The sequence below is a fragment of the Nicotiana tabacum genome, chromosome 4 (genome assembly GCF_000715075.1).
Source record: "Nicotiana tabacum cultivar K326 chromosome 4, ASM71507v2, whole genome shotgun sequence".
NCBI classification, from domain to species: domain Eukaryota; kingdom Viridiplantae; phylum Streptophyta; class Magnoliopsida; order Solanales; family Solanaceae; genus Nicotiana; species Nicotiana tabacum.
In genome coordinates, this window is record NC_134083.1 from 124,236,976 (window position 1) to 124,260,020 (window position 23,045).

Here is a 23,045-nt window from a genome sequence, read left to right on the forward strand (position 1 = left end):
ACTACATAACTCACATACTCGTAGCAATAATTTTCGATCACAGTAGCTGCTTAAAAACAAACTCGGTACCGGTAATAAACTTCATATCAAATAAAACCTCATTCAAAACCTTAGTACAATTCCAATGATAAAAGAAACACGCATAAACTCATAACCACCCATCAAATCAACAAGTCATGGAGCCCTCTCTCGTTCGACAAGAACCTAAGCCAAATTCTAAGCCGACTTCCGATATTATTCTTCCAAACATACTGTAATCAAATAAGATAGCACACATTCTAGGTCCAATGACCTTATCTTATCAAACACAGCTATTCTACTCACATACCACACCAATACAACCTAAAGCCACAAACCGTGCAATCTTTGCATAATAAGCAACAATTCAAATGTACTCAATGTGGAAAATGACTCAAATGAGGGAACCGCCCTGCAAGCTCAACAAGTACCACCACAAACGCAATGTTATGAATCCATCACACATAGTAGAACCAAGACAAACGAAGCTATCACAAGGATCATATTTGACATATAGTCATTCACGAGAACACTTTGTTTAGCATGCTTTGTTACAAAAGTGTGATCCCCCATTACTAATAATGGCCCTTGGAGTACCAAATCTCGTGAAGATGTTCTTTTTCAAAACTACCACCACACTTCGAGCTTCATTGTTGGGTAAAGCCACGACTTCAACCCATTTTGACACATAATCCACAACTACCAATATATAAGTGTTCCCGCAAGAGCTTACGAACAGACCCATGAAATCAATACCCCACACATCAAAAATGTCAATCTCCAAGATGTTGGTGAGGGGTATCTCATTCTTCTTAGAAATCCAACCGGCCCTTTGACATTCATCACAATGCTTGATTAGATTGCTAGCGTCCTTGTAAAGAGTAGGCCAATAGAATCCATAACTCAACACTTTTGTAGACGTTCTAGCTCCACCATGGTGACCACCATATGGCGAAAAGTGGAAAGCCGCAAGAATTTCCATTTGTTCCTCCTTAGGTACACATCATCGAATCACACCATCGGCACAAATTTGAAAGAGATAAGGCTCATCCCAATAATAGTCAACGCAATCCCGTTTGAGCTTCTTCCTTTGGTTTGAAGAGAACTCATTCGGTACAATGCCACTCACAAGATAATTGGCTAAGTCGGCGAACCATGGCATCTCGGTCATAGAAATGGCTAGGAGTTGCTCGTCTGGAAATGAATCATTTAACTCAAGGCCATCATGTGGCCTCCCCTCCTCTTCCAAGCGAGATAAGTGGTTCGATACTTGGTTTTCACTACCTTTGCGGTCTTGAATCTCTAGATCAAACTCTTGCAAAAGAAGCACCCACCGCATTAGTCTTGCTTTAGAATCTTTATTGCTCATCAAATATCAAAGCGTCGCATGGTCGGTGTGAACAATCACCTTTGTACCCATCAAGTACGGGCGGAACTTCTCCATAGAAATGATAATAGCAATAAGCTCTTTTTTGGTCACTGTGTAGTTGAGTTGGGCATCATTCATGGTCTTACTAGCATAGTAGACCGGATGGAAGATTTTGTTGATACGTTGCCCTAACACCACTCCAACCGCCACATCACTTGTATCACGCATGAGCTCAAAAGGTAAGCTCCAATCCGGTACGGTGATAATAGGAGTAGTAGTCAACTTAAACTTGAGCAATTCGAATGCCTTCATACAATCTTCATTGAAATGGAACTTGGCATCCTTCTCTAAACGTTTGCACAAGGGGTGTACCACCTTAGAAAAGTCCTTGATGAATCGGCGATAGAACCCCACATGACCCAAAAATCTCCTCACTCCCTTCACGGATGTAGGGGAGGGAGTTTTGAGATCACCTCAATTTTGGCCTTATCGACCTCAATACCATGCTTTGAAATTTTGTGGCCGAGGACTATGCCTTCCTTGACTATGAAGTGACATTTTTCCCAATTCAAAACCAAGTTTGTTTCATCACATCTTGCCAATACCTTGTCCAAATTGTCCAAGCACTCATCAAAAGAATTCCACACAACGGAAAAGTCATCCATGATGACCTCAAGAAAATCCTCCACCATATCGGTGAAGATGACCATCATACACCGTTGAAAAGTTATCGGTGCATTGCATAACCCAAATAACATCCGCGAGAATGCGAAAGTACCATAGGTACAGGTGAAAGTAGTCTTCTTTTGGTCCTTAGGAGCAATAATAATTTGATTGTTGCCGGAGTATCAAACAATAAAAAGCACGTCTGCCCAACCAATCAAGCATTTGATCAAGAAATGGAAGTGGAAAATGATCTTTTCGAGTGACTTTGTTGAGCTTTCGATAGTCCATGAAAACTCTCCACCCGGTGACCGTCCTTGTGGGGATCAACTCGTTCTTGTCATTTGTTACCACAGTCATGCCCCCTTTCTTTTGGACACTTTGCACCGGAGAGGTCCACGATCTATCGAAAATGGGATAAACAACCCCGACATCTAACCATTTAATGATCTCCTTCTTCACTACCTCTTGCATTGATTCATTTAATCTTCTTTAATGTTCAACTAAGAGTTTGGCGTCCTCCTCCAAAATAATCTTGTGCATGCAAAATATGGGGCTTATACCCCGAATATCCGCCAATGTCCATCCTATAGCTTTCTTCCTCTTTTGGAGCACCCCATTCCTTGTAATGCATTTACACATTCCACATAGCCATCCTTCTCATCATCATCATAATTAAGCAATACGGCCTCCAAAGTATCATCAACATTCATCATGTCACTAGCATCATCAACAATTACCTCGGTCACTAAGTCCACAAACGAACAAACTTCTTTGCTATTCGGTTGCCTCATAGATTTGCACACATGGAAAAACATCCTTTCATCGCCCACCCGAAAGGTGAGCTCACCAGCTTCCACATCAACAAGAGCCTTCCATGTAGCAAGAAAAGGTCTACCCAAGATAATAGGTACATCATAGTCCACTTCGCAATCAAGAATCACAAAGTCTGCTGGAAGGATGAACGTATCAACACGAACCAACACATCATCAATAATACCCAATGGTCTCTTCATAGTACGATCCGCCATTTGTAACCTCATAGATATGGGTCTTGGTTAACCAATTCCCAAAGTTTTGAACACCGAGTAGGGCATCAAGTTGATACTCACCCCTAGATAACATAGAGCTTTGACAAAGTCGGTGCTTCCAATAGTGCAAGGGATTGTGAAAGCGCCGAGATCTTCCAATTTCGAAGCCATTGAGTGCACGATAGCACTCACTTGATGTGTCATCTTGATAGTCTCACAATTCATTGATCTTTTCTTTGTCACCAAATCTTTCATGACCTTTGCATAACCGGACATTTGTTCCAACTCCTCAAACAATGTCACATTAATGGATAAGCTCTTCATCATGTCAATAAACTTCTTGAATTGGTTCTCACTATTTTGCTTGGCGAGCCTTTGAGGGTATGGAGGAGGAGTCCTTGGCATTGGTGTCTTGGCTTTTGGCACTACTGGTTCCAGTATGTCAATCACGTGTTCCCTAGACGGGTTCACTTCTTCTTGGGTCTCCTCCACATTTTCATCAATATCAATTCTCACCTCTTCATTAGCTTGAACCATATGGCTTGGAATCTCATCTTCTTGCACCACTACATCATTATCTATAATTCTTATTTGATTTGAGGTGGTTGCATCTCCACCTCTTCCACTCCTTGTTGTTACGGCCATGGCATGTCCCGTGTTATTCCCACCTTTTGGGTTAACCACCGTATCACTAGGTAGTTCCCCCTTAGGATGAGTGTTTAAAGCTTGCGAGATTTGCCCCAATTGAACTTCCAAATTGTGGATTGAAGTGTTGTGAGAGGCTAATTGAGCATCAGAGTTAGCATTTTTCTCCATCATTTGTTTGAACATATTTTCAATCTGTCCCATCTCATTGTTGGAAGAATTAGAACCTTGAGACGGATAAGGAGGCGAGTTGTTTGGTTGTTAATACATCGGGGGCCTTTGAGAGCCCGGTCCCCCGATTCCCTTGGTTACCATTCCAACCCCCTTGGTTGTTGCCTCCCTAATATCCTTGATTGTTGCCACCCCAATTTCTTTGGTTGTATTGATTGTTCCAATTGCCTTGATTAATGTTATTGTTCCAACTACCTTGATTATTGGTACCACCACTCCAACAGCCTTGGTGGTTTTGATTGTTCCAATTTCCTTGATTTCCTTGAGATCGCAATTGTTGTTGATTCGGACCTTGAGAGTTGTTCCTTTTCCCTTGGTAGTTATTCACATATTGCACTTCTTCCTTTTGCTCATTGTATGATTCATATTGCACAAATTGTTCCACACGGTTTTGCACTTGTTGACCCTTTTGCCTTCGCTTGTTCACCATCATATTGACACATTCCATTACGTTTACTTGCTTAGGACCTTAAACCTGTTGAAGTTGAGCTTTGGCCAATTGATTCATTATAGTGGTCAACTCGGCAATTGCTTGCCCATGATCATGCAATTCTTTGTGTAGGTGAATCACATTTGGATCACCTTGAGGAACATTTGCTCTACTTTGCCATGCCGATGAAGTATCTTCCATTTCATCTAAGATTTCACAAGCTATGGTATATGGTGTTGTCATGAAATTTCCACCGGCAAGTCGGTTGACCACGCATTGATTGGTAGTATTAATCCCCCTATAGAAGGTTTGTTGAATCATAACTTCGATCATGTCATTATTCGGGCACTCTTTCACCATAGTGTGGTACCTCTCCCATATCTCGTGTACAAGCTCATTGGATTCTTGTTTGAATGCTAGAATCTCGTCTCTAAGAATAGTCATATGCCCGGGAGAAAAGAATTTGGTAATGAAGTTTTCTGCCAATTCATCCCATGTATGGATAGAATGGTTTGGCAATCTTTCTGACCAGTCCAACATTTTCCCCCGCAGATAAAAGGGAAAGAGTCTCAACCTTAAAGCATCCTCGAAAACGTTGGTCTGTTTACTCCCCCATCATGTGTCCACAAATCCTTTCAAGTGCTTGTATGCATTTTGATTCGGAGCCCCGGTGAAGAATCCTCATTGCTCAAGCAATGTAAGCATAACATTTGTGATTTGAATGTTGCCCGCCCTAATGCGGGGCGATACTATGGTACTTGTGTACCCTTCATTCGCCAACACCCGGTGTGAAGCCACTCTTGGTGGATTTGGGAGAGGAACGGGAATGTTGTCTTGAGATGGTCGACCTCGTCTATTTGCTTGAAGTTCAAGAGGAACCTCTTCAACTGGGTCATCTTCCACGTCCACATCCCCCAAAGGCATATTTCCGAGAGGATCATTGTTGAGAGCCATTTTTGTACCTACAATCGATTCACAAAATGGTTAGTAACCAGGAAGGAAAAGAAGACAAATCACACACAGAACCAAATATATAGCTAAATCTGTTTTGCTCCCCGGCAACGTCCCCAAAAATTGGTGTCGCCCAAACTCACACCACTAATTTAGGTTGCAAGGCGGTCGATGCAATAATAAAAACCCAACGCGAGCCGGGGTCGATTCCACATGGAGATTGATATAGGATTAGGTATATACCTAGTGTGAATGTATGACGTGCTTAAGATTACACTTCCACATTTGCAATTATTGTTTCTACTTCTACTTTTACGTTAATGCTTGTAATTGTAAAGCTAAGAGACAATGTTTTTGGTTTTGGTTGTTTTTCAAGTTATAAAAGATCTAGGGTTGCGCCTTCCACCTAGTTGGTTACCTAACAGATTTAGATCTTTAGGGCATGTTTGGTTGATCGGGATACAATATAGCAATCACACACAATTACTCACTCTATACCTCTCGGTAGTTTGAGTGATTTTGCCCAATTTGGCTTTCTCAAGTCCAAATGGGTATCTCACGAAACAAGTGATGAATGCTCAAGTCGGGTCTTACTATCTTTAGATTCGATTCTTTAATTGGGGCTATCAATTTTTTGAGTTCACCCCAATTTCTTGTTGGCCAAGTTTTCCTAGACTTAGTCTCACTTCTCAAGTATAGACTAAGTCAATTAGGCATGAATCAATTTTTACAACCGTCAATTCTCAAATTCAAGCAAGAACTAGGCCAAATATCATATACCCAATCATAAATAAGCCCTAAATCAATCACCCATTAAGTACCCTTACTAGAGTTGGGTCACAACCCTAGCTAAGGGTTTAGCTACTCATGGAAAATGAAGAATTTAAAGAAGAAACTAAGATAAAATGCATAATAATTGATTAAGGAAAGAAAATCTAATGTTTAAATGCTAAACTAGTACAAAGTTACCCAATACAGTAAATAAAAGTGGCTCTAAGTGTTCAGGTGCACCCAACTTAACCTGAAAATGAGAAAAAGATCTATTTATACCCAGCTGAAAATATCTGAAAAAATTTCCCCTGCGAAGGTTGTGCAACCGCACAATTCTATGTGTGGTCCGTACTTTGAGACTGACTGGTCAGGTTGGCTTTCTGCGGTCGCATAAAAGTGAGATGTGATCGCACTTCCTCTAATTGTGCGGACCACACATTTCTGAGTGCGGCCGCACTCTTGCTCTTGTACTGGATCTGGGCTTCATTATGCAGACCGCACATTTATGAGTGCGGTCGCACAATAATAGTGTGGTATGCACATCTTCAAGCTCCCAAACTACAAGTCTTTGAATCTATTCGTCTGTGGCCGCACAATAATTGTGCGGTCCGCACTCTGTGAATGAATTCTATCAGTGCATCTTCAGAGTTTGCGGCCGCACACAGTATTGTGCGGTCCACACTGTAGCCCTTTTTTTCCTTGTTTTGGTTCTTGTCCAATTTTACTCCTTTTTGAGTTAATTTTTACTTCTTTGGCTCATTTCCCAATATTCCTGCAAGAAAGCACATTTCATTAGTTTTTGGGAATACCTTTAAGTATTTTTTAGCTAAACCATAAGTAAAAGAGAGCAAATAAGCGGTCAAAATCCGCACTTATCATTCATCCCGATCCCCAATATCACTCACAATCCCGCTCTCAGGCCCCAACTCAGTCATCAATCTCTCTAGTCTCACGGGCTCACAAATCTCACACCACTCAGCCCAAACAATGATAACATGATGTAACAGTAAATGATAACAGGGACTAAGATATGATATGCAAATGAATGAATATGACTGAGTACATAATTGCAACTTAAGCAAAGAACTCAACAACAGAGATGACTTCAGTGTCCCAACATCATAAGCTCATAGCCTAAACATGATTTCTAACATGGATCACACCTCAATTATTCTAACACGTAGGAATTAAATGGATAGAAATAAGACTAGATAAATACACGGTACCACAGAATCAACCGAGTCATAATCACCACGGTGCATGCCCACACGCCAGTCAGCTAGCATGTGCGTCACCCCAACACCAACCATATAATACGTATTCCAGGGATTCTTACCCTCAGTACCAAGTTTAGAAGTGTTACTTACCTCGAAGAAGCCAAATTCAATACCAAGCAAGCCAAACAATACTCTAGAAATCCCATCCCGCGCGTATCGACCTCCGAACGGCTCGAAACTAGCCAAAAACAACTCAAAAATTTCAAATAATGCCAAAGGAAATGAATTCAATCGATAAAAGTTGAATCTTTAATCAAAAGTCCAAAGTCAACCAAAAAGTCAAACCCGGACCCGCACCTCGGAACCCGACAAAATTCATAAAATCCGATAACTCATTCAATTATGAGTCCAACCATACTAATTTTACTCAAATCCGACTCTAAATCGATGTTCAAAACTCAAAAACTTACTTTAGGAAAGTTTAGACAAAAATCCCCTAATTTCTCTTTTGAAATCATCAATCAAATGCCTAAAACGAAGATGGAATCATAGAATAAAATCAATACCGAGTAGAAAACACTTGCCCCAATCCATGTAGTGAAATTTGCCTCCAATATCGCTCAAATTCGAGCTCCTTAGCTAAAAATATGATAAAAAGTCTGAAACCATCGAAAATAGAGTAATTATAATCACTAAACAAATATATGAATCGCGATCGTGAAGAAGAATAATCACACCGCCCCAAAACACTCTAAGCATTCGCAAACCTACTCATGCGAACTCTATGACCACCTATGCCAACTCTCTACGAACACGGACAACCCAACACGAATGCAAAGAGAAATCACCAGTTCCCAGCTGCCCCGTCTCAACACCGCGACTGCGATTCTTCATTTGCGAACGCGGTACTCAAGTTCCCATAACTACGCGAATGCGGTAAATACCTCGCAAACGCGAAGCAAAAAATTCCTAGCTCAAGACTTTACCTTACCTGATTGTATATTCATCTTTGCGATCGCGAAGAACAATTGAGACATCAGAAACTAGCAAAAACGAGCAATGAAAACATGAAGAAAAATGGTCCAAAATCAATCTGAAACACGCAAGCTCCTCGGGACACCGTCCGAACATAACAACAAGTCTCAAAACATAAAACGGACCTACTCGGGGCCTCAAATCACAAATAGCAACATCAAAATCACGAATTGCATTTCAAATCGAACTTAATGAACTTTTGAACATTCAATTTTCAAAACTCGTGCCGAATCATATCAAACCAACCCGGAATGACCTCAAATTTTGCACACAAGTTCCAAATGACATAACGAACCTATTACAACTCCCGAAACAATATTTCGAACCCGATATCATCAAAGTTAACTTTTGGTCAAACTTATGAATATTCCAAACCTTCAAATTTCTAACTTTCGCCAATTAGTGCCAAAACCTTCAAGAAACATCCAAATGAAAATCCGGGAATACGCCCAAGTCCAAAATAACCATCCGGACCTAACGGAATCATCAAGACTAAGATCCGAGGTCAAATACACAAAAGTCAATCTTAAAAGCTTCCTAGTTGAGAATCATTATTCAAAATCAATCCTGAATCACGTGAAACCAAAACCGATGATTCACACAAGTCATACGAAGCTACTCAAGACAAAATAGCTAAAGGGAATGCAAATGCTCAAAACGACCGGGTGGGTCGTTACATTCTCCACCACTTAAACATACGTTCGTCCTCGAACGTGCCTAGAGTCGTTCCAAAGTCATCAATTCACTATGTAACCTTACCATGCATATACCCCGGGGGTTATCCCACGTTACCCTAATCTATATAAGCTTGACTACCCAACATAGCTGAAGATCATTACGTCAACCTTAGTCCGTAAACCTTAGAACCCAATTTTTCCAACATCTAGAAGTCCTTACAAGACCCGAATCTCTCACCTACACACTGTATAAGTCTGAACAAGTTGTATCAAGCCATAACCATAACCCCATCTGAAATCACATGATATACTACATAACTCACATACTCGTAGCAATAATTTTTTATCACGGTAGCTGCTTAAAAACAAACCCGGTACCGGTAATAAACTTCATATCAAATAAAACCTCGTTCAAAACCTTCGTACACTGCCGATGATAAAAGAAACACGCAAAAACTCATAACCACCCATCAGATCAACAAGTCATGGAGCCCTCTCTCGTTCGGCAAGAACCTAAGCCAAATTCTAAGCCGACTTCCGATATTATTCTTCTAAACATACTGTAATCAAATAAGATAGCACCCATTCTAGGTCCAATGACCTTATCTTATCAAACACAGCTATTCTACTGACATACCACACCAATACAACCTATAGCCACAAACCGTGCAATTTGTGCACCAATAAGCAACAATTCAAATGTACTCAATATGAAAAATGATTCAAATGAGAGAACAACCCTGCAAGCTCAACAAGTACCACCACAAACGCAATGTTATGAACCCATCACACATAGTAGAACCAAGACACACAAATCTATCACAATGATCATATCCCAACGTAACCCCGCTGCAATGCGTGACCCATCCAAACACCGGTCCATGTGAAATACCTTAAGCCACAATCCTCAAAGTCAACAACCACGCACAATTCGACATCAAGTACACAAAGTGCATGACCATAACCATGGAGAATCGAACAACACAATATACCACAGCCCGAAAATACCATAATCAAGGCGCAATCAACCATTCGACACCCCAATAACCATCTCGCTCGAATTTTGCTATAGGGCCCAAATGGAACCGCATCATGTGTGCATATAACCAACAAATCCACAACCTGTCGTAGCATAGAAGAGTAACACATAGTACATATCAGAACACGAACACACTCAAATCTAACCGAATGATAGCCCCCAACACTAACAGTTCTGAGTCAACAAATCCAACCCGGTGTAGAACACACATCCTCATTGGGCCAACCAATGGGCCCCTAAATGAACTCAGGTTCACAGATAGATAGATAACTCTCCAAAAGTCCACAATGATCATAACACATACTTATAACTATCCAACTTTGGCCACACCTTCACAGTCCGCAACCAAGGAACAATTTGCCTTTGAGAACTTCCAGTCTCCAAATCCCTAGAACACATGAATCCCCATAGCCGATCCTAAATCCATCACTCGAATGACTAATACATCTTTCATACACAATAATTCCACGAGAAATACTTCCAAAATTCTTCCGTGCCACATGGGAAAATTTGAACATCAGTAGTCGACCGACCAAGCGAGCACCGCAATACCAATGAAGCACCCGTAAGTCAAAACACAATGCGCCTTTTAAAATGTGCGCCCTTCTCAGGTAATACCAAGTAGTACTAGTATTCATCTAAACATATGGAACATTCCATATTGTCTAAGAATTCATGATCTTCCCTTCAAAGCTGAACCGCGATCTTGCACATGCAAATATTAATCCCACACAACGCACCGTATCTATTAGGCCATCATATGAAAATACGAGAACTATATTATCGATCGTGAGTCACAAGCATATTACATACTCTATTAGCTAGAAACCTTCCACCTAATCCTATTCAGGAGAAAGTCACAACGTACAACAAACTCCATATACCTGTAGATAATATACATCTCAAGTTGTGGCAGAAATCATCGAGAACACTTAGAAACCCATTTGCACATAACCAAGCCATTAGAACTGAATCCCTCTAACTCAGCCAAGCCACGCAGGTTGCCAAACCCAAGAGTATTGCCATAAAACACATTCAACGACTCAACACATAATAAGTGCCCAAATAACCGATCATATCCATTACCGTGTTGATCCAACCTACAACTAAGTTGTCATATTTCTCCGAGTTCCTTCTGAATTACCCTCAAGTTGAACTTATCATTACCAGAACACCGCGATCCTTCCCAAAGCCCACCACAAGAGATCCTAGCAAAACACCACACCGCCCTAAGGCCCATAAGTCGTTGTATTTCCTCTTAAGAACCCAAAAAGTACCATAACCGAGACACCCACTCTGAAGAGACTTTCTGTGAATTTAAGGTTATTCCTTTTTACCTTTATGATACTGAAATGTAGAATCCATTGTGATACAGAAATACCGCAAGTTCTGGCACCATCCAATGCAAATCTCATATCATAGCCATACACAAATTTGAAAAATTTTCAATTGCCGCATATAATCTTGAATCCATTAGAACTTTCTCGAGAGTCATCCACTCTAGTCAAATCTCAATTACACCACCCAAACGGGTCGAACGACCTGTGCCCCATTAGCACAATAACACCCAAAGAAGTAATCCACACCCCTAAGCAACCGAGTGAATCCCTTTCCTTAGTACATTACATCCATCACGAACAGAAACCCTAAATCATTCCCAAGACTTCCATATATCCATAAGGTGTAATACATCATGCATCCAGAAATCTCCTTGCTCAAGTCATCCTCAAAACCAACCTCTGCAAGTCATAACTGATCCAGAAGTATGCCTCAGGCCGAAACCAATACAACACATAACCAAGAAATCAAATCGTCGATGGAAGACTCCTCCACTTGGCTCAAAGCCATAGAATAAAACATCTGATAACTCAAAATACCCATACTCTATTACTATCATAATCTCGCAGTGATATTCAACTAAATTCTTCATAAGCTTATGCAACATAAACCATAAAATGCCTAAAATCAACTGCTAAGCTCGCATTCATCCTTGTGACAATCAAGTAAACTTTCTCAACCGACCCAAACTCAAATCACAACACATATAACCCACTGGTAGAGAGAAACTCTCCACACAATCATCATAAGGATCACACATTCGTAGACCACCCCGTAGGAGATAACCCACCTACTTAGCCTTAAATTGGCATTTCACTACGCCCTACCATGGCCACAACCATCATGCATTCACTTACCTTCCTGAGTCTGAACTCATCAACAAGACATGAGAATCTACTTAATTCCACAAATAAACTACATGAAAGATCGCTCAACACGATCATAAATCGAGACTGTACAACACATCAAGACAGAAATCAAGCATCCAATAGTCCTTTTCACATCCCAAGCAACCCTTCTCGTAACATCAAAGCCATCTGAACACATCCCATAGTCACATGATACACATCATATAGCTATCCAACCATTCACCGAGCTATAAGTCCCACTTCTAGGGACTCTACCGTACGTATGGGTCCAAAAGCACATACTCACGCAACCGAAACCACTGAGCCCAAACTGCGGTCTGAACCTGACCTTAAGTCCTCCAGACTGGCCCATCACCAAAACACACAAACATATCTCGCACCTCATCCATGGAATCACAAGTCGTCGATGCATAACTGATACCGAGCACTCACACAAGAATGCAAGTGAGTGGAATGAATTCAAAGAGATACGCTTCAAGCTGAATCAATGTGGCACAATAAGGTAAGAAAGATGGAAAATTTATCCTAAATGCCATGTAGCCTCTCGAAGATAGGTATGGACGTCATCATACCGACCGCAAAACTCCACTAGACACTTTCTCATGACTCGTAGAACCTAAGAACCTAGAGCTCTGATACCAATTTGTCACGACCAAAAATCCACTAGTCGTGATGGCACCTAACCCAACCTGCTAGGTAATCCAATTAATAATAATCCAATTCAAATGAGATTAACAGGGAATAAATGATGAAGCAACTGAATTCTTATATAATAACCCATAGACTGGTAGTATAAATCATGAGCTTCTAAGAATTGGAGTTTACAAGCTGGTATGAAATAAATACATCACCTGTTCGAGATATACATAAACAGATTTATATATCTAAAGCTACTAAGAACAAGAGGCAACTATAACCGAAACGCAAATACATCTTCAATGCCAGCTCCCGCCATACAAAGCAACGCCAGCTCCAAAATCTGCACACAAGGTGCAGAAGTATAATATGAGTACAACCGACCCATGTACTCAATAAGTAACGGGACTAACCTTGGGCTGAAATCAGTGACGAGCTCAGAAAGATATAGTCCAAATCAAAATAATAACAACACAGATATAACAAGATAATGACAGTAATAACTCAGAGAACTTCCATATTCAGCTGGTACACAGTGCATAAGTTCAGGTATGCTTTCACATTCAATAATGTAAGTTAAACACTAATAAAATATGCCAAGTACAGCGAGCATGGGGAATGTTTCATCTCTTTGACTACATGTCTAATATGCATGTTTAATGTAATGCATCACAGCGATAATCCCAGGTACTCACACTCTTAGAGTACTCAATCTGTCTGTCTTAAACTCCCACTCATCACACATAGTCACTCAGCATTGTACGAACTTAAAAAAGTATGACGATTATTGCAGTATGCAACATATGTATTCCATAATGCTCACTTTTTGTATTTCCCAAAGTGTTTCATCAAATTTGGCATATGTTGTATGTTCCTTTCAACAAGAACTGATGTAGTACACGATCTACCCACAAGTTTCTCTACAAGTTGTTTGAATGATATCCTAACCATCGCAGCAACTGCAGTCCCCTAGAAGTCTTTAATAACCCATTAAAGGACTCTGACATATTTGTTGTTAGTGTTCCTCATCTTTTACCATCACCCTTATGCAACGTCCATTTCTCCACTTCTATACTTGACAACCAATCATATGCTTCATCGTCTGTCTCTTTAATCAATTGCTCTGTAATAAGAATATATTTTCATGCTGATCTGTTACAGCTTGTTACATAAGGTTGTGTAGGCTCGGGTTGGGATATGCCCTCTGAAAATCTACCCTTAAATGCCTAATACGGTAACGGTGGTAGCCATAGAGCTTATTTAATTTATCCAAAGCACGAATACTATCCAAAATACCACAATGTTGATGTCGATCAAATATTAGACAAATACCTTAATGCTGCTTCACAACATGCATCTTTAAATGGTTCAAAAAGCATGTCCAAGTCTGAGTACAATCATTAGCGAAAATAGCAAACGCAATAGGGAATATTTAACCATTTGCATCCACTCCAACTGTAATCAATAATTTTATGTCGTACTTCCCATACATATGTGTGTCTATCAAGATGACCGGCCTACAGTGCACGAAACCATCAATAGATTGTTTAAAGGCCCAAAACACATATCTAAAGATGTTTTTTTTGAATTTCAAAATGTTGATTGTGTACCCATTCAACAACTGTATCAGGATTGTAGTGTTGCAAAGAACTCATGTACCTCAGTAAAGCCCAAATAATGTGTCTCAGTTACCAAATACTATCTCAGATGCACATTTACGCCTAAGAAATGCCTTTTTATAATAATACAACCATCAATTTAATGTACTAATATTATACACTGCCTTACCTTATACCGTATAGACTCTTCAATGTGTGAAATTACCACATGGGCAATTATATCAATATCCAGGTTAAAATAATTACCTTTGAATGTGTCCATATTACAAGTATGTTCATCGAGGTATTTGTCAATCACCTACGTATTGTTTTCACATCGAATTGCACGAAGCATCCAACTATAGCTTTGCTTCTAACGACGACAAACCACCTTCAAAATTGTTTTTGTCGACAGAGCAACCTCAAATTGCCGAGAACTCTAAAATTTCTTACAACCCTTTGCAGGATATGCTTGCTGTTGAAAAGCATACTTTTTTTAATATCAAGCGGTCTTTCTTCATCCCATATTTTTGTTTGAATCTCTTTTGTATCTTTGGTTAAAGCATTATCATTGAGGTAACCTTGAAGGTGATCAAGAAAAGGAATCTCCTTAGAACGATATTGCACACGCGTCGTGTACACCGGTGGCCGTATGGTCTTACCAGGGTGTGTAGTCTTAATCATCGCGGTGGTGATATTATGCTCCATTGTCAACACCTATTCCTCTTCGTGATCATCATCCTTGTCATTGGTAAAAGTAATTCCTCGCCTAACTCATTGGCTTTGTTATCATAGCCACTATAATCCTTTTCACTCTGTGCATATGTGATATCCCTAGTGAGTTGTTCTTCCAAATATATTAGAACATGATTATCTTGTTGATTATTTTTCCTACACAAACAATCAAATAATAAATAGTCTGCAACTATAAAATTTAACTTATGTGGCTTATGGGATTTGAACCTACCATTTAGTATTTGTATGCATCATCGAATTGTGCGCTTGTTGTTGGCTAGTGGAAGTACTAGCACAATCCGTTCTTCTACTCGAGAAAGTCCCAACCTTATACGTTTGTCTATAACTTACAAAGTCTTCTTTTGAAAAATCAATAACGGGTCGATACCTACGATAAAAAAAATACATTATTAATAAAAAAAAGTAAACAAAACAAATTACTGACAATGAATAAGCCTTTACTTATCGCATTGTGAAGTCTACCAATTTATCGTCCTACCGTAATTTGATTGTTCATGCATTAGTGATAAGCTTTATTTTGGTTGCTCATCTAGTGGAGATAGGTTCAGATCAGGCTAGACTCTTTGGTGTGGTACTTGTTATGATAAAACAACTCCAATAACACCCTCAGAGGGTTGAGTGTTAGTCGGAGTAGGTGAAATTTCATTCCGACTCAAATTTTCTAAGCTTACGTACATTTCAAGCATTTTTATTGAAATCAAATCCCTATGATTGTCTGGAGTCCTTAAAAAATCTTGCAAATTTTCACTATCGTGAATATAAAACTCGACATAACAAGCGACACCTTGTGGAGTAACTGAATATGGAAATCTTCCAGCTACCTTAAGTCTCATTGAACACCTATTAACACCCATATTTTTTACATAACAGAGTGATTAGTGTGTGGTAGTCCATTGAAAGTGGCAACTTCACACTAGTAGCAGGAACAACTATATTGCACCGAGTTATTCTCCAACACAATCTCATCACCCCAATATAACGCAATTCTAATATGTCTCTCTCATCCGTCATTGTTGGAATATTAAAAAAATGAATGAAGATGAATTACAAAGGAAGACTTTGTATCAAAATGGTAAAATGTGAGTTCTTAATGTAACATAAAGTGGTTTAAGTAGATGTGAAATTTCACAGATTGTTATGGAATAATAGAAAATAAAGTAAAACAAGAGGAATTTAGAGGGAGATAATTAATAAACTTTTCTTTCATTTATATTCTTCAAGTGTTTGGGCCTATTTATAGGCACTTTTGCATGAAAGGATTTGGCCACTTGTCCGAAGTCTTGACAATTATTGAAAGTCTTGACATTTGTTGAAAAGGCATTGCCACTTGTTAAAAGTCTTGACATTTGTTGAAAGGCCTTGCCACTTATTGAAGGCCATGCCACTTGGCCATAATTTGCTCCCAAGTAATTTCATAATACATGGACATTCACTCTTAATATTATTTATAACACTCCCCCACCCCTTGAATGTTCATTAGTAGATAATGTGCCTCGTTAAAACCATACTAGAAAAAACCCAGTGGAAAAATATTCTAGTGAAGGAAAAAGAGTACACATGTTTAATAATACACCTTTTGGTTGCCTCATTAAAAACCTTGTAAGAAAAATCCAGTGGGACAAAACCTTATAAGGGAAAAAGAGTAAAACGCGTATTGACTCCCCTGATAAGAGCATCAATTCACATCTTTGAGCCTTCGCATCTCAATCTTGTACGCTAGCTTCTTGAAGGTTGACGTCAGTAGAGATTTGGTGAAGAAATAAACCATATTATCACTTGAACGAATTTGTTGCACATTGATATCGCCTTTCTTTTGAAGATCATGTGTGAAAAATAACTTTGGTGAAATGTGCGTTGTCTTATCTCCTCTTATGAATCCTTCTTTCAATTGGTCTATGCATACTGCATTATCTTCATACAAAATCGTGGGTAATTTGACACATTTAAAACCATATTTTTCACGAATAAGATGTATTATAGACCTCAATCACACACATTCTCTACTTGCTTCATAAATAGAAATTATCTCCACATGATTAGATGAAGTAGCCACGATTGATTGCTTAGTCGACCGGCAAGATATGGTAGTGCCTCCACCTGTAAACACATAGCTTATTTAAGATTGAGCCTTGTGTGGGTCAGATAAATACCCAGCATCGGCATAACCAACAAGGTCGGGACTGCAATCATTGCCATAAAATAAGCTCATATCGGTAGTCCCTTTTAGATACCGCAATATGTGTTTGATTCCTTTCCAATGTTGCCTTGTAGGAGCAGAGACATATCTTGCTTAACTGAAAATTTTACATCAGGTTTTGTAGTGTTAGAAAGATACATTAGTGCACCAATTGCACTAAGATACGGTACTTCAGGACCAAGAAGCTCTTCATTCTTTTCTTGAGGTCGAAACGGGTCCTTATTCACATCAAGTGATCGAACAACCATCGGAGTATTTAATGGATGTGCTCCATCTATGTAAAACCGTTTCAATATCTTTTCTATGTAGGTAGATTTATTAACAAAAATCCCGTTAGCCAAATGTTCAATTTGCAAATAGAGACATAATTTTGTCTTTCCATGATCTTTCATCTCGAATTCCTTCTTTAAATAATCAATTGCCTTTTGGAGTTCTGTAGGAGTTCCAATAAGGTTTATGTCATCAATATATACGGCAAGTACAACAAACTCTGATGTTATTTTCTTTATAAAAACACATAGACAAATGTCATCATTTATATAACCTTCTTTTAATAAATACTTACTAAGGCGATTATACCACATTCTTCCTGATTGCTTTAGACCATACAAAGATCTTTGCAATTTGATTGAAAATATTTCCTGGGACTTTGAGTCATGCGTGCCAGGCATTTTAAATCCATCGGGAATTTTTATGTATATTTCTTTATCAAGTGTGCCATAAAGGTAGGTTGTAACCACATCCATTAAATACATTCCGAGCTTTTCATGGACATCAAAATTAATGAGATAACGAAATTTTATTGCATCCATAATAGGTGAATATGTCTCTTCATAATCGACACCAAGCCTTTGTGAAAATCCTTGTGCAACAAGGCATGCCTTATATCTCTGTACCTCATTTCTCTTATTTTTCTTACGTACAAAGACCCATTTATACCAATAGGCTTAACACCATTAGGTGTTTGGACTACAGGCCCAAAAACTTCACGTTTCACAAGTGAATGCAACTCAGATTAAATTGCTTCTTGTCATTTTGACCAATCACGTCTTTGTCGACATTCTCCAACATATTCAGATTCAATATCCTCATTATCTTGCATAATACTAGATGCAATATTGTATGCAAAGACATAATCCACCACTATATTCAATCGATTCAAATCTATCTCAATATCGATTGGATTTATTGATAGTTCCTTATTTTCTTGAGTCTCAGGCTCATTGATTTCCTCACGAATCTCAGGATTGGTTAAATCATTGGATTCTTTATGAGACTCATTCGTAGTGTCACCTTGATAATGTATTTTCCTTTTTGTAGGATTTCGATCCTTAGAACCCAATGGTCTACCACACTTTAGGTGTGCTTTTGACTCATTATCTATGACACTAGAAGATTGTCCAAAATGGACATCAATACGGATTGGAACATTCTCTGCAGGGATATGTGATTTTGTTATCCTTTTCAGATCAGTAAACGTATCCGGCATTTGATTTGCTATTTTCTGCAAATGGATAATCTTTTGCACATCTTTTTCACAAATAGAGGCACGTGGATCAAGATGAGACAATCATGTATTTTTTCACAAAATTTCTTGAATGGTTTCATAATTTTCTCCCCCTAATTTTGGAAAAAAATGTCTCATTGAATCGACAATCTGCAAATTGAGCAGTGAACAAATCTCCTGTTAATGTTTTGAGGTAGCGAATAATGGAGGGCGATTCAAACCCAACATATATTCCTAACATTCTTTGGGGACCCATCTTGGTGAAATATAGTTGTGATATAGGCAAATATATTGTGCACTCAAAAATTCTTAAATAAGATATATTAGGTTCATGACCCAAAACTAATTGCACCGAGGAATATTTATGATAATTTATCGGTCTGAGACGACTTAACATTGCTGCATGAAAAATGACATGACCCCAAATAGAAGTGGGTAACCTCATTTTCATGAGTAACTGTCTTGCTATCAATTGCAGACGTTTAATCAAAGACTCTGCAAGGCCATTTTGAGTGTGAACATGACTTACAAGATATTCGACTTTTATCACAATTGATAAGCCATTAATTTGTGCCATTAATTTTTCAAATGCCAGGTTGCGAGATGATAATAGGCACACATGAGACTATCTAGAAGATGTATCTATTAAGACCATAAAATATCTAAATGACCCACTAGGTGGGTGAATAGGTCCACAAATTTCTCATTGTATACGTTTCAAAAATGCAGGGGACTCAATCCCAACCCTTGTTGGTGATGGTCTAATAATTAACTTGCCTTGATAACAAGAAGTGCAAGAAAATTCATTATTTAAAAGAATCTTTAAGTTCTTTAAGGAATGCCCATTTGAGTTCTCTATAATTCGTCTCATCATAATTGATCCAGGATGTCTCAATCGATCATGCCAAGGTACAAAAGTATTGGGATCAGTAACCTTTTGGTTTACGATATAATATGCCTCAATTGTACTAATTCTTGTCCAATACAGGCCACAAGATAAAGATGGGAACTTCTCAATAACCCTTTTCTTTCCAGAGACATTCTTGGTAACGATGAGATATTCAAGATTATTCTCATCTATTGTCTCAATATGATATCAATTTCGGCGGATAATTTTATAACTCAACAAGTTCCTCTTAGACTTGGAGGAGAACATTGCATTATCTATGATAAGTATTGTTCTCCTAGGCAGAGTTATAGTAGCTCTTTCCATAACATTCAATTAGATTACTACAACCAGAAATTATAGTAACATCTGCCTTACACATACTTAAATGAGAAAAATACTTCTTCTCTTTGAATACTGTATGTGTCGTACATGAATCCATTAAACAAATATTTCTACAATTAAACTTTTATTCAAGTTTGCTTTGTGAGGTATCCATATTTTCTTCCCATGATTTGACATACAAAAGAAATATACGAATAAACATTAGCATTTTCAGAGAAAAAGGGAAAAGAAACAAAGTTAAATTAATGATTCAATAATGACCTTTTAATGCAATTTTGAGCAACTCTAATTATGATACTAATAACTACTACTCATGTAAAGAACTACAATTACATGATGTTTATTCACTAGCTACTATAAATAGACAAAAAATAAAAATCAAACTACTAAATCATCTTTAACCATGGATGCATCACCGATCAAGTGGTCTATTTTTCTATCAGGGTGCTCAAATAAGTCTGCCACATCCAAGTGGGTGATGTCAAATTCATTGTCAGAGACAAAATTGGCTTCTGGGCTTTTATTCTTTAGAGATACTTGATAAAACTCAACCAAATATTTTGGCGTACGATAAATATTTTCCCAATGCCCTTTTCCGCCGCAACGATATCATTCAGTTTCTGAACCCGTTGCCTTTGGCTTCTCATTTTTTCCTTTCCACTTTTGGTGGTTATTTTTCTTGGGGGATGATTAACACCAGGAAGATTTCTTCCTTGGCTACGGCCACGACCACGAACATGGCCACGACCGTTTCCATGCTTAGCATAATGGGAATACACCTCATCCACTTCAGGCAATGGTGTAGACCCAGTGGGTCGATTATCGTTATTTCTCATGAGCAAGCATTATTTCGTTCAGCCACAAGGAGAAGAGAAATCAACTCAGAGCACTTCTTGAAACCTTTCTCTTTGTACTGTTGTTGCAGGACCATATTGGAGGCATGAAACGTTGTGAACGTTTTTTCAAGCATATCATAGTCAGCGATACTATCTCCACAGAGTTTCAATTTAGATGTAATTCTGAACATCGCAGAATTATATTCATAAACAGATTTAAAGTCTTGGAGCCTCAGATGAGCCCAATCATATCGTGCTTGTGGAAGTGTGACCAATTTTAAATTGTCATATCTTTCCTTTAAGACATTCCACAAGACAAGTGGATCATTGACTATGAGATATTCTATTTGCAATCCTTCATCAAGGTGATGGCGCAAGAAAATCAAGGCCTTAGCACAGTCTTGTGTAGATGCTTTATTTTTATCTTTAATGACGTATCCAAGACCCATTGCATCTAAATGGATTTCAGCATCCAACACCCATGACATATAGTTCTTGCCCGAAATTTCAAGGGCAACAAAATTTTTTTTTATAATATCAGTGATAATTAAAAGAGGAGAAAAATTATACCTTAGTCTTCTCAAAAAGCTTCTTGAGACGGTAGAATCTCATGCTGATAACGTGTTATGGAATAATAGAAAATAAAGTAAAACAAGAGGAATTTAGAGGGAGATAATTAATAAACTTTTCTTTCATTGATATTCTTAAGTGTTTAGGCCTATTTATAGGCACTTTTGCATGAAAGGATTTGGTCACTTGTACAAAGTCTTGACATTTGTTGAAAAGGCTTTGCCACTTGTTGAAAGTCTTGACATTTGTTGAAAGGCCTTGCAACTTGTTCAAGGCAATGCCACTTGGCCATAATTTGCTCCAAAGTAATTTCATAATACATGAACATTCACTCTTAATATTATTTATAACACATATATAATTGAAAGGACAAGGGAATCGTTAAATATAAGGTTGCACTACTAGAAAACTGCCTAAAACCGTCCAGATTTACGAACCGAAATCTGTCAAAAAACTGAAAAACCGACCGATTTTCGACCGATTTTAATCCGTCGAAATTATGCTGGTCGGTAATAAAAAGCGACCGAAGTCAGTCGCAATTTCCAATCGAGTTCGGTCGGTCAACTAAATTTCACAAACGACCCAAAAAGAAAAAATCTGCCGAAAAAATCGACCGAAGTCGGTTGGTATTTTCCGACCGAATTCGGTCGGTATTTTTAATTATGCAATTCAAAAATGCACAGTTTTGGAATCGAGCCAGAGTATGTACTATGGCATGATACTATTCTACCACTAGACCATTGGTACATTTTTGTCTAAGACTTTATTTTATTTTATTTGTACTCTTTAATTGCATTTTCGTGCGAAAATAACCGAGCGATTTCGGTTGGTTTTATTAAAAATATAAAATTACCGACCGAAGTCGGTTAGTTGTTTAAAATGACTGACTGAAATAACCGACCGATTTCGATCGGTTTTTTGAATATTAATTTTAATTTATTTTTCTTCGGTCGGTTTTTAAAAATTATTGACTGAAATAAATCGGTCGGTTTGTTGAATATTAATTTTAATTTATTTTATATGAAAAACCGACCGATTTGGGTCGGTTTCTTAAAAAATAAATTTCACGGGACACTAAAATAGTTTCTCGCATTTTGCGCAAAAATAAAACCGATCGAAGTTGGTCGGTTTCATTAAAACAAAAAAAAATTAAATATTTTAAAAAATCGATCGACTACGAACGGTCAAAGCAATCAGTTTTGGCCGAATTTCTAGTAGTGTTGACACATGATGGGTGGACTACCTATAGTGCATGCCTACCATGCGCTATACCCTAACGTCTGTTCGCATGAGATGTTTGGCCAGAAAGGTATAGCCGCATGACAGGCATGCACTATAGATAGTATTTTTTTTTAATTTTTTTTTTTTGACGTTACTTTGGTTCATCGAGTTAAAATTTTATGCTACTTTGGTTCCATGCTCCTGATTAA